The sequence below is a fragment of the Chiloscyllium plagiosum genome, chromosome 36 (assembly GCF_004010195.1).
Source record: "Chiloscyllium plagiosum isolate BGI_BamShark_2017 chromosome 36, ASM401019v2, whole genome shotgun sequence".
NCBI classification, from domain to species: Eukaryota; Metazoa; Chordata; class Chondrichthyes; order Orectolobiformes; family Hemiscylliidae; genus Chiloscyllium; species Chiloscyllium plagiosum.
The window spans coordinates 9,028,943-9,042,668 of NC_057745.1; positions in this window are offsets into that span (position 1 = coordinate 9,028,943).

Genomic DNA, 13,726 nt, shown 5'->3' on the forward strand with positions numbered 1-13,726 from the left:
AGAAGTCCATTGAGATCTATATCAATGTCAAGAGCATCTCGCTGCATCTTTTATGCATTTGCTGAGGAGCAGGATGAGTGTCAAATTGCCATTTAAGGCAGACTATATTTTGTTAAACACTTTATTAAGGCCGCAATTGCCCTCATTAGTATTCAGCGTCCTAGCTTACCTAACACACCCAATGAGCTAGACATAAAGAATATTCTCGAAACGGAAGTCAGGGCAAGTATCTGGCAATTTCAGTTCACTGCTTGCTCTGAAAGACCTCCATGATGGACACCTCACACCAAAATCTCAGGGCACACTCCAAATGCACTGGCCATGTGCACCCCACATCCATGGATATGGTGTCTGACCTGTGCCACTTTCCATGAACTCTCTTGGCACATCTCCGATCCATGGAAAGGGTGCATCTGTATTTCAATACTGCACTCTGGTCTGCACTGGCAACTCTCATTGTCATGCTACAGCAAGGACAATGTATGCACAGGGACATATATCCAACTCATGGACTGGACCAGGCTGAATCTGCAGGCTCTTTACTCACTCTGAGCCTACCTGGATGCTCACAGCATCCCTACCTCGTACTTGTGCTTCTCTGTATCTCTAGCCCTTGGCCAGAGATAGCAGGGTCATATTATTTCTGTTCGACCTTGACATTTAACACAAACATAAAGCCAGGAAGTTTGTCACGGTTGTCAGCAAATCTCACTTAAATCAAGGGAAATAGTTTATTGCCAGATGTGTCCAACCAATAGTCCACAACCTCCCATAAAAAAAGACCTATGTGTATTTTATTCACTGTCTAATTTGTCTTTTTGAACTTTATTGAGTCGAGGTCTTTGGAGAAACCAGTTGCTAATATTTTATTTTCTAATTAGTAGATCTTAAGAGCTCCACTGTGTGCACCTAAGCATCACAACAGAAAAAAAACTCCATAATGGACATTCATGATTTATGATTCTTCCTTTAAACTATTTGAATTAGTCACTAGGGGAGAACACTTACACACAATATAAATAGTGTTGAATTGTGTTCCCAAACAGATCAGTTGGGAGATATAATTAGAAAGTGGACATATTGGGCTGATTTATGAGAAATTAGATCTATAAGAGATTACAGTAACCTATTCCTGAAAATACTTCTTATCTAATATGTTGTCGAAAATATGTTCTACCCTAAAGTCATCCTACAAAAGCTGTTGTGCAAATAGAGCAAGGGTGATATGTGAAAAACATTTTCACATAGTGAGTTTTAAGGTCTGGAATGCACTGCCTGAAAAGATGGTGGAAGCAGTTTCACTGAGGCATTCAAGAAGGCATTGGATATTATTTGGACAGTAATGGTGTGCAGGGATATGGGGAATAAGGCCAAGCATTGGCACTAGGGGATAGAACTGGTATAGGTATGATAGGCGGAAAGGCCTCCTTCTGTACTGTAACAATTCTGAGATTCTTCTAGCAAAACCATGGTAATGCATAATGCCTTACAAATCATTCCCAATGTCACTGGGTTCACAGAGTTGGCAGACAATGGTCTTGTCATGCAGAAATGGAGAATGTAATATTCACTACAAGCATAGAGGAGAAAGTGAGGTCTGCAGATGCTGGAATGGTAATGCATAATGCCTTACAAATCATTCCCAATGTCACTGGGTTCACAGAGTTGGCAGACAATGGTCTTGTCATGGAGAAATGGAGAATGTAATATTCACTATAAGCATAGCAAGGCCACTTCATATAATATTCATATCAATTGATCAAATGATGTATTAATGATCTCTGATAACACATTCACTTCTGCGATAGCAAATTATATTTTGTAAGATAAAGAATCCAATTCCAAGTTTGTCATTGTTGCCAATACTAGCTGTCGAATTGGCATCCTACATGTTACATTGCTAATCTATCCAGGACATTAGTATATTTTCGATGTAGTGGCTCTCCCTCAACTAAAGGCACTTTTTGACTTTAATCACTTCAACAGTTCTGGGAGAACAATGCCACTTCATCCATGTCCCAGTTTTACATTCAGATTTGGAGTGGCAAACTCCATCAGCAGGTTGGGCTGTACAGAAACAAGAACTTGGAACTGGCTCATTATGTTCATATTACCAAAACTGGTTCACTTATTCTAACTACATAATTGATCCATCTGTGGTTCTGCGATGCTGTTGGAATAAGATAACTGGGTTCCATAAACGCACAAAAAAAACTGGCGGGCCTCGCAGTTCCCATAGTGTAAGGAAAATTTGGATGATAAATGTTTTGAAGCTATACGTAAATAATGCATGATCACAGTCATGTCTGTTCTCCATTACTGTTATGATCTTCTAAGGCCAGGTAAATTCCTACAAATAGCATGTGTCAGTGTGCATAGTTACTCAGCAAGGTTGGATACTAGCACTCCAGTTTTTATAATAGACCTCACCTTTGCTTAATTATATTTACGGTACAACCATTTTCCCCTCTTGGTTGTTATAAATACAGCATTGTTTGAACCATCTAATTCAAATCTTCCTAAGGATGCAGGTAATCCTTCGATGCTTCTGAATGATGCTAACAAATATGAGGTAACACTCCAAGGTTCATATTTTGTATATTTAGTTTTCTCTCAGTAGTTCAATGATACCCTGCATTTGAGAGAGCATTTAGCTTTTTACAAGTACTTGCATTGAACCAAACAGCACAATAATCCACTGACAACTCTCACCTTGAGAGAGAGGCTTAGGTGATTTTCCTACATATATCTAAGTGAAATTAACTCAAACTTTTTTGCCAGATAAATATCACTGGCCCACTATCTTTGTCAGTTTGATCTTGGCATTCAATATTATGGGAATGGCTAATTTATCACCAAGGTAGTAATATGTATTCTGTTTGTGGGCATATAGTCATCAGGACAGTTATTGTGCACGTGACAATGACGTTCCTACACTCCAGATTTTTAAATGTAGCTCACAAGATTATTCCACCAAATTGGCTTAAAATAAAACTTCTCAGGAATTCAGCGCAATTTTATCTCAGCCTTTCCGCTCCCAGAGAATCATGTCTCTGGCTGGAAACAGAAGATAGAGGTGAAAATAATTCCAAAGAAATTTGGGAGTTTGCACATTCTCCCCGTATCTGCGTGGGTTTCCTCCGGGTGCTCCGGTTTCCTCTCACAGTCCAAACATGTGCAGGTCAGGTGAATTGGCCATGCTAAATTGACCGTAGTGTTAGGTAAAGGAGTAAATGTAGGGGAATGAGTCTGGGTGGGTTGCTCTTTGGAGGGTCGGTGTGGACTTGTTGGGCCGAAGGGCCTGTTTCCACACTGTAAGTAATCTAATCTAAAAAAAATGGTAAGTTTAAAATGTTGTTGCATTCTCCAGCAACAGTTCAGTCTGGGAAAGTAAAATGACTTAACTCCAATTTGCCTTGCGATTTGCTTGATTAAACTTTAGGTGCCAAGGGGACCCACACTTGGTCTATTTTAAAGACTCAACCAGGATAACTGTGCATCAATATAACTAATGTCTCCACAAGCAACTGACAGAATTATTGCATTATTCTAAAGGAGTCAGTTTACTGTGAGGAAATAAGATTCTGAAATAAAATCACACAATGCTGGAAATACTCAGCAAGTCAGATAGATCTGTGGAGAGAAGCAGAATTAATGTTTCCGATTGATCACAATTCACCTTGTCTAGAGAGGATTCTGTTGCACGGAAAAGTTGAAAGGGAATAGAAACAGGATCTCTGTTCAAAGAGGACATTTGTTTGGGAATTGTGTTGACTTGTGCAGTTCAAGAGATGATATAACTTATAGATCCAAACTAAGAAGCTTATATAAAGAAGAAGCAATAGGGGTAAAATGGCCTACTCTCCTGAGCAATCACTTTTGGAAAACTGGTGTAAATCTCTGCAAAACTATAAAAAAGCAAATGGAATAAAGGAATATTATTCATTCAGTCAAGCACACACCTTCCACAGCGCATGTACAACCTACCTTATTATATAATTAATCTCCTAAAGGAAGGTTTGGTATGAGTACTCCCAGATCCCCAAAAATAATCAAGCAAGACTCCAGGCTATTCATTCATCCATTCTCACATTCTTCCTATTGTACGTTGACCTACGAATCTTGAGAAAGTAGTTAATCATCCAACTCTGCCCTAGCAGCAAGCCCTAAAGGTTTTGCGGTCTCAATTCATTACTAGACTCTCCAATCTTCTTTGCAAATACTTTCTCAGCTCCTTTTTAAAGAGTTTTTTTTAAGAAACAAAATGTCTATTATCATTCCATAAGTCTGAGCCAAATCCATGACAAGGGGGTAAGAAAAGACTTCTTCCAATCTCTTGCTTTCTTTGGAACGGTGTTAATATTTATCCAATTCTCCGATTCCAACCTCAGGCGACTGTGTGGAGTTTGCACATTCTCCTCGTGTCTGCATGGGTTTTCTCCGGGTGTTCCAATTTCCTCCCACAATCCAAAGATGTGCAGGTCAGGTGAATTGGCCTTGCTAAATTGCCCATAGTGTTCAGGGATATGTAGGTTAAGTGCATTAATCAGGGGTAAATATAGAACAATAGGGTAAGGGAATGGGTCTGGGTGGGCTACTCTTTGGAGGGTCAGTGTGAACTTGTTGGGCCAAAGGGCCTGTTTCCACACTGTAGGGATTCTAAGTTCTACTCAAAGGGTAAGTTAAGTATTTTGATTGAATATACATCACTTGTACCTCTACATAGTTCATGACACATTCGACCTTCTCTACTAAAAATAAATTCATCTTTTAACATTCTAAGTAATTGGCTGAACTTCCATACAGACCTCGTCAGAACAATGTAAAAATCTTCTTATAGCTGTCTGTGTTTTTATAGTGATGGTGTATTGCTTGGATTATACATTAACATTGGTACCTAAACAGCCGTGGAGAACTCATTTTTCTCCCTATTCCAATAATGTAAAAGACTCCGAGCTAGTCTTTTCTGTACTTCTGGTTAGAAATACCTCAGTAGCATCACCAATCAGATAAGTAAGGACCTGCTAAGGAATTTTTTTTCTTTTCCTGTGATACCTTAGACTTCCTGAAGACATTTGCCACATATGATGTGCTATTGCTTCAGAAATACTCTGCTACTCCTCTCAAGTAAGTCCAAAACAAGTATCAACAATAATGTCATCAGACAATTCAACTATCACACATTACAAGCAACTCCAGCCTCACACAACAGTTAAACATAACACTTTTCACTAAACATTATTGAATAGCCTTAGGGAATGAGAGACCTTGGTGCTTTTGTTATTGTACGTTCTCTGCCCTGGGAGATTAAAGTAAATTAGATGGCCTTTGACTCAGACCCAGTTTGAGATAGTGCAACTGAAAAGAGATTGAGATCCTGGACTCATATGATTCACCTTAAAGACTTTATCCATTCCACCATTAGGTCTGGCCGTGTCTTTTGCATTTAAATGGAGATCAGAATGAATTCAGCATTACTAGAGTTGAGGGTCTCATTACTTGATAATCCACAGTAATGATACATCACAGAGTATATGATGTGGGGGAATTACTGTACCAATGTGATACAAATAATATTAACTGAATTAACACATTCACAATTAGATTCCTTGTAAAGAATTAAATGGTTGGATTCTGAGATCCACATGTTCTAATATTATAACAAGTCAGTGGTGAAGTGATGGTCTTCGTTGTGTTAAATATGTAGATAACATGCTCTTTTTTTTAAAGTATATAAAAATGTATTTTCAAATTCATCTTTTGTTTATAAAATACATCTTTTGTTTTTTGTGGTTAACATAGATTTATAAAAGTTGCAGCATTGTATTCAATGTAAGCAAGACAGAGGAAATCCATATGTTTGAAGATGGCATTTATTGTTGTAGCTTCTTTATTGTGAATCTTGCTTTGTTATGCTGTATATGTATCGCACACTGTCGTTTGCTTGTATGATGTATGCTTTAGAGGTAATCTGTAATCACCTTCATATGCTGAATCCTGGGACCTACTTGTAAATGCTGCAGTTGACATGTTATACTGTTTGTTTTGCCAAAGATTCTTTAGCAATCCAGAGGTTACTGTTCACAGAAATAAGGTGTTACTTTCTCTTCAGCCTGCCTCTTTAAATTAATACATATTTCGAGGTGTATCTTTTTCCATTATTACAAAACCAATAACAGTAAAAATAAAAATTAGTGGGTGTCAGGTACAAAAATAAACTACTGGAGATCTGTTGTATTTACTAGAACTATAAGAACTTTCACACTGCCATCGATATACAGGCATATTTCAGAAACAATATCACTCTACAGTGTTCTTTGTACATTAGTAATAACCAATTGCTAATCCATCTACAATCATAACACAGTGGCATGAAGATAGATTCACCACCAAACACAATTCTACATTTACATTTCGATTTTCTTGTACTATAACTTAATGGTTGAGATAAATTAGGTGGTACCAGTTGGCTAAGTATTTCATTCTAATGAAGCATCTAAGGGGAATGAGCAAAAGAACATAGAACATAGAACATAGCTATCTCTCTCCATAACCAAGGTGAAAGTCACAGAATTGTGGTCACCATCACCAAAATGTTCACCCACTAACAAGCCCACCACTTGTCCCGGTTCATTACCGAAGTCACAGAATTGTGGTCACCATCACCAAAATGTTCACCCACTAACAAGCCCACCACTTGTCCCGGTGAGGACCTGTGTTGCTTCCTGATCATTTGTTAGACCTGGAATTCCTATCTTCCCAGGATAAGAATCATGGCAGCGACCATCTGAACTCAAGTAAGCTTGAGATATGCTTTATATGATAGTTTAAAATAGTTGACAGCAACCCAGCAATCCCAGCATAATGTCAAGATCTACCCAATGTCACAGTTAAACAGGTGATAAGGACAGTCAAGGTTTAAGCATTAAAAAAATTCTCAACGAGATACTAATTCTTGATGTCAAAGGCTATCCATTATTCTAACATATGAGTGTGCTTCATGGGTACTGCTGATGAGCAAGTAAAGTGTGATTCACTGGAATGGTGCTGGTAGGGAGGAGTAAAATACAGTATGCAGAGAACCTCTGACAAGCATTAATTCAGTGCCACAGAGTGTAACAAGGGACCGGTATGGATGCTCCACATTAATGTTGTGAAGAGGTGAATGACCCCTGCACGAAAGATAGAGGTAGATGTTTTATTTAAAGTGCAACTTCCTAGGAATGAGAAAATTTTAAATTTAGCCAAATCTAAACCACTGGGGTAGTCATAGAGTCATACAAACTGACCCTTCAGTCCAACCAGTTCATGCCAACCATAATCCCAAACGAAACTAGTCCCACCTGTTGGCACTTGGCCCGTCTCCCTCCAAACATTTTTTATTCAAGTACTTACCTAAATGTCTTTTAAACATTGTAACTGTACCCACATCCACCACTTCCTCTGGAAGTTCATTCTACACAAAAACCATTCTCTTTGTAAAAAAGAATTGCCCCTTATGTCTTTTTTAAATCTTTCTCCACTCGTCTTAAAAATATGCCCCCTAGTCTGAAAATCACCCACCCTAGGGAAAATATACCAGCCATTCACTGTATCTATAACCCTCATTAGATTAGATTAGATGGATTCCCTACAGTGTGAAAACAGACCCTTTGGCCCAACAAGTCTACAACGACCCTCCGAAGAGCAACCCACCCAGACCCATTCCCCTACATTTACCCCTGACTAATGCACCTAACACTACGGGCAATTTAGCATGGCCAATTCATTTAACCTGCACATCCTTGGACTGTGGGGGGAGCACCCGGATGAAACCCACACAGACACGGGGAGAACATGCAAACTCCACACAGACATCCCCTACATTTACCCCTGACTAATGCACCTAACACTACGGGCAATTTAGCATGGCCAATTCATTTAACCTGCACATCCTTGGACTGTGGGGGGAAACTGGAGCACTCAGATGAAACCCACACAGACACTGGGAGAACATGCAAACTCCACACAGGCAGTCACCCAAGGCTGGAATCGAACCTGGGACCTTGGTGCTGTATGGCAGCAGTGCTAACCACTGAGCCACCGTGCCACCCACTATAATTCTCTAAAAGGTCACCTCTCAACCTCCTATGCTCCAGTGAAAAAGGTCCCAGCCTATCCAGCCTCTACTTATAACTCAAACCCTCCATTCCTGGCACCAACCAAGTAAATCTCTTTTGAACCCTCTCCAGCTTAATTATATCCTTTCTGTAACAGGGAGACCAGAATTGGACACAGTGTTCTGGTCATTTTGCTTTAAGTTTATTCATTGGGCTTGGGTGTACTTGACTAGGACAGCATTTATAGCCCATTCCTAGTTGCCCTTGAGAAAGTGCTGATGAGCTGCCTTCTTGAACCAGTGCAGTCCTTTGTGCTGCAGTAAGTAGGTTCACAAGGCCATTAGTGAGGAAGTACCAGGATTTGTACCCAGCAACATTGAAAGAATGTGATACATTACCACTCCCTCCGTGACTCCCTTATCAGGTCCACAGCCCCCACCAACCCAACCTCCACTCCTGGCACCTTGCCCTGTAACCGTAAGAAGCGCAAAACTTGCACCCACACCTCCCCCCTCACCGCCCACAAAGGCCCCAAGGGATCCTTCCATATCCGTCGCAAATTCACCTGCACCTCCACACACATCATTTACTGTATCCGTTGCACCCGATGTGGCCTCCTCTACATTGGGGAGACAGGCCGCCTACTTGTGGAACGTTTCAGAGAACACCTCTGGGACACCCGCACCAACCAACCAAACCACTCCGTGGCGGAACACCTTAACTCCCCCTCCCACTCCGCCAAGGACATGCAGGTCCTTGGCCTCCTCCATCGTCAGACCTTTTCCAGCACCACATTTTTCAACTCTGGTCTCCAGCATCTGCAGTCCTCACTTTCTCCTGATACATTACCAAGTCAGGATATCTCACTGGGGAAATTTCTGGTGGTGGCATTGCTCTGTATCTGATGTCCTTACTTATCTCTTGACCTCAATAGTAAACAGAAAACTAAATTCAGTATCAAGTTCACGTTCCACTAAATAACAAAATCAGTTAAAGATGGGGAAAGGGAAACCCGGTACCCCAGAGAATCAATAATTGTACTTTACAAGTCTACCAGATGCTCAGATCGAATGAAGCCAATACTGCCAAATGAATGCCTGTGTTTTATGAAAACCATTTTCCATCACATTCACTTCTGTTAAGTAAACTACTGTAGGTATCAGTTCCTAGTTAGTAATGTTGTTGAAAACGTAATGCAGTCATAGAGGTTTACAGAACAGAAAAAGGCCCTGTGATCTATTGAGACTGTGCCAGTCAAAAACAACAACCTACCTACTTCAATCCCATTTTCCAGCAGTTGACCCATGGTCTTGTATGCTTTGCCATTGCAAGTGCATATCCAAATACCTTATTGTAAATCCATGGCCCCTTGTTATTGATCTCTCCACCAAGGGGAAATTTCCTTCTTGCCTACCCTGACTGTGCTCTTCATAATTCAATGCATCTCAATCTAAACTCCCCTCAGTCTCCTCTGCTTCAAGTAAAACAATACACGTCTATCCAATCTTTCTTCATAACTAAAGCCCAGGCAATATTTTGGTAAATCTATTCTGCACTCCTCTTCCTACAACATGGATTCTATAACTGCGCACAATTCTCTAGCTGTGGCCAAACCAACTTTTTATGCAGCATAACCTTCCTGCTCTTAAACTCTAAGCCACAGCTAATAAACGTAGGTATCCTACCTGCCTTCTTGTCCATTATTTCCACCTTGTTATCCTCGTTATTTTGTTATTCTGTCCCTTTGATCCTCAGTGCTTACCAAGGTCCTACCATTCATCATGTATTTCTTTGCCTAAGTGCAGGATTGAAATTTGCTGGATTGAAATTTATCTGGATTGAAATTTGCCAGATCAGTCTATCTGACCAGCCCATCCATATCCTGCTGTAATCGAAGGCTATCCTCCTCATTATTTACCATCCCACCAAGTTATTGTAACATCTGTAAACTTAGTGATCAATCCCCTCTACATTCAAGTCTAAACCAGTTACATACACAAAAGAACAGCAAGGGCCCTCACTAGACCAGCACAGTCCCACTACACACAGGCTTCTAGTCTCAAAAACACACATCGACCATCACCCTCGGTTTCTTTCCATTCAATCAATTCTGGATCCAATTAGCCAAATTTCCTTGGATTCCATGGACTCCCACCTTCACTATCAGTCTTCCATGTGAGGTCTGATCCAAAGTCTTGCTGAAGTCCAAGTAGATTGCATTGTCCTCGTCTACACAACTGATCACCTCTCTGAAAAGTTCAATCCAGTTGGTCAGACATGCTGGCCCCTGAGTGGTTAGCACTCACAGTGTCTGGGACCTGAGTTCGATTCTACCCTCGGGCAAAATTCTGTGTGAAGTTTGCATGTTCTTCCTGTGTCTGCATGGGTTTCTGCCAGGTGCTCTCTGGTTACCTCCCAAAGACATGCAAGGTGGGTGGATTGATTGTGGTAAATTACCTATAGCGTCCAGGGATGTCTATGTTAGGCCCATTAGCCCTGGGAAATGTAAGGGGATGGGTCTGGGTGGAAAGCTCTTTGGAGGGTCAGTGTGGACTTGTTGGACCAATGGCCTGTTTCTGCATCCTAGGAATTCTATTCTATAAATCATGCTGACTGTCCTTGATTGATTCCTGCCTCTCCAAGTGTGTCACAACAATAATCCACATTCAACTACTGCTTGTGAAAGAATCACAGCTAAAGAGAAAACATGCAATATATTAAAATTTGGAAAAAGTTTGATCATGATTATAATGCGCAACAAGAGCGAACACTTAATTGAATATTAACTTTTGGGTGCTGTCTGGAACCTGAGTTGCAATGCGGTCAAGACCAATGAGTTGTAAATTCTCTCTCAATCACAGGATCCTCTGTTTCTATGTAAAATAAACATAAATGTATGTCTATCTAGTTCCTGATGAGCACAGTCGCATTGGCATGGCCCATCAAGACTACTCCGCTATTCAATGGGATCATAGCTAACCTGATAAGCCTCAACTTCAGTTTCCTGCTTTAACCCCATAACCCTTTATTCCCTTTTAATGAGTTGAAAGATTGTCTCCTTTGGTCTTGCACATACTAAACAGACCCACCTGCCTTAACAGACCCTTCTGCAAAGAATTCCACCGATTCATTACCGTCTGAGAGAAAAGAGTCATCCTCATCTTTGTTTGAACTGGGCAATCTCTTACCCTGAAATTATATCTGCTACTCATAGAATCTCCCACAAGGGGTAACAACCTCTCTAGATTTACCTTGTAAAACTAAGAATCTTATTTGCATCTATAAGGTCAGCTGTTATTTTTCTAAATTACAATGATTTCATGATCAACCTACTCAACCTCTGCTCATAAGACAATCCATCCATTCCGAGAAACAACCAAGTGAACATTCTCTAGATTGCATCCAATGCCAGTGCACCTTTCCTTAGATAAGGGGTTCAAAATTATTCACAATATTCCTGGTATGGTCTGAGTGTTGTCTTGTACAATTTTAGTTACCTTGTTGATGTGTGCGGCTTCGTCGTCCACATCTAGTGTTTCATTGTTGTGTACTGGCAACTTGGTCAACATTCAAAACAAAAAAGAGCAAAAGAAAGGAACTGAGAGGTCACCATTGGTGAATGTAAAAGAAGTTGAACAACGATATTTTGTTTCTGTTGTTTCCAGCTCCTTTCACATTTCCTTATTCAGCAGAACAGCATGATGGGCATAAGTACCACCATTCTCTCACGTCGATTGAAGTAACAGCACCAGAGAGGTGGACAAAATGGTCTCTCCTCACTTCGTTGTTCCATATAACTGGGCAATGGAAGCCTTAATCTGTGAGAAAAGTCAAGGGATGAAGTGTTTTTCTTTTCCCATAATTCTCTTTTTATTCATTCACAGGGTAAAGGTAACTGGCTAGGCCATCATTTTTTGCCCATCATTAATTGCTCAGAGGGCAATTAAGAGTCAACCACATTGTTGTGGGTCTGGAGTTACCTGTATCAGGTAAGGATGGCAGATTTCCTTCCCTTAAGGATATTAGTGAACCAGATGTGTTTTACCAACAATCAACGATGATTCATTGTCATTATTAGATTCTGAAACATCTCAACACAGCGTTGCCTCTAAATTGACCAAATTAAATGATTAATAGGGACTTCAAAGGCCAGACAGCTAATGAGCTCCAAATCTATGACATTGTAATCAGAAATCAGGTGTTCACACTACACTGTCAACAAAATTTGGGAGGACATCCTCATTGAAGAGCAGGAGGTTGTCTCTCATCAAATCTGGACAAAATGTCCTAACTGCAAAATCAATAATTGAAGAGAGTGCTTAGTCGCAAGCAAACCATGCTCTCTCAGTTCAATATTATTATTAAACTCTTCCTTAAAACCTTTCCCTGTCTAGTTGATGCTTACAAAAGTGGAGAAATAAATGTTTTTGTCAAGAACTTCCAGCTCACTGAGAGGGCTTCAGGTCAGTCCACATCCAAAACCTGCTCGGAAAACTCTGCTTACATTTTGACATTTTTTGTACATTCCACTATAGCTGCTGAGAATGACCACGAAATTTTTAAACAATAAACAATATGAAAAATAAAACAAGCCACAATATCCTAAATCACAGAATCCCCACAGTGCAGAAAGAGGCCATTTGTCCCATTGAATCTGGACCCCAAAAAGCATCCCTCTCAGACCCAATCCATCCCCATGGTATTTCACCAAGGCTAATCCACTTAGCCTACACATTCCTGGATACTACAGGGCAATTTAGCTTGGCCAATCAACCGAACCTACAAATCTTTGGACTGTGGGAGGAAACTAGAGCACCTGGTTTTCTCCAGGTACTTCTGTTTCCTCCCACAGTGCAAAAATGTGCAGGTTGAGTGGATTAGCCATGTTAAATTGCCCCATAGTGTCTAGGCACTTGTAGGTTAGGCGGATTGGCCATGGGAAATGCAGGGTTACATGGAGGAGAGTGGTTCTGGGTCATCCTTAATTTACCTAACCTGCACATCTTTGGACTGTGGGAAGAAACTGGAGCACCCAGAGTAAACCCATGCAGATACAGGGAGAATGTGCAAACCCCACACAGCCAGTCACCTGAGGCTGGAATCAAACACCGATCCCTGACGCTATGAGGTGGTAGTGCTAACCACCGACCCACCATGCCATTCCAAAGCGACACCATTCATTCTAACTCTGCCATTCCACAGACATCTCACCAAGGATACAATGCAATGACAAATTGATGCCAGACTCTGGGAGGACCAAGTGCCTGAATGACCATGACCAATTCCCTGGACTTCAATCAGACCAGCCCTTAGCTGCTGTGTCAGCACACCAGACTGAATATAGTCCCCCTTGATCCCACCAAGGACTGGTTCCCATTGACTTTCAGACATAGGCATTCAGCGTGGGAAAGAGAGGACTGTGGTGCATTTAGCTAATAATCAGATGCAAATACAAGGAAATAAGGTAGGGGTGTCTCATTAATAACATTCAGAACCTGCTGTTTAAACCCTAAAAGGGATAATCAGAACATTTTCTCAAATATTCAGGATTTGAATTTTTCCCAATTTTCTCACATTTGCCCAAGACAGTGGCAAATTCCACCCATGAAAAAGGTAGAGAATTTCTT